The sequence below is a fragment of the Seriola lalandi genome, unplaced genomic scaffold (assembly GCF_002814215.2).
Source record: "Seriola lalandi dorsalis isolate HSWRI2012SDOR001 ecotype SW California unplaced genomic scaffold, Sedor1 jcf7180002054979, whole genome shotgun sequence".
NCBI classification, from domain to species: domain Eukaryota; kingdom Metazoa; phylum Chordata; class Actinopteri; order Carangiformes; family Carangidae; genus Seriola; species Seriola lalandi.
The window spans coordinates 274,634-275,226 of record NW_019525529.1 but is presented as its reverse complement, the minus strand read 5'-3'; positions in this window follow the sequence as shown (position 1 = coordinate 275,226).

Here is a 593-nt window from a genome sequence, read left to right as displayed (position 1 = left end):
GTGGTAGCATAGGCAAGATAAAGAAAATAGTCGTGGTGTGAGGAGCAGTGATGGCTGGCATTAGGGGAGTGACTCTGGGATGCCAGTGATCACTGTCTAGCCTCCTGGAAGTGTCGTGGGACAAACTAGACGAAACACTGCTAAAAGGAGGTTCTCACCTGATGACCCCAAAGACATGTTAGTTATCACTGCTCATTAGTCTGTATAGCTAAATAAATAGTTATCATAGGACATGTTAAGCTTAGGGAGCTATTCACTGAGTCTGGTCCATTTTCTGTAGCACAAGTTTCTTGTGTTTATCTTAAATTCTCTATATTATATGACAGCTGTTCCTTGGTTTTACTGAACACCTTTAGAGTGAACCTAATGCATCCATAGAAAGCAGCATCAGTGATGATAATATGATGCTAAAGGGCCCTGGGTTTGTTTTCTTCTCATATTCCATAAGTCATACCAGACTCTTATTATTAGATGAGGATACTTGTATAAAACTGTAGGAGTCACTGAGCAGTTGATTCTTATGATTCTGCAGATACGATAAGACGATGACTCTCCTAGCAACAAACTGTTACGTTTTTGGCAGAAAGGAAGTT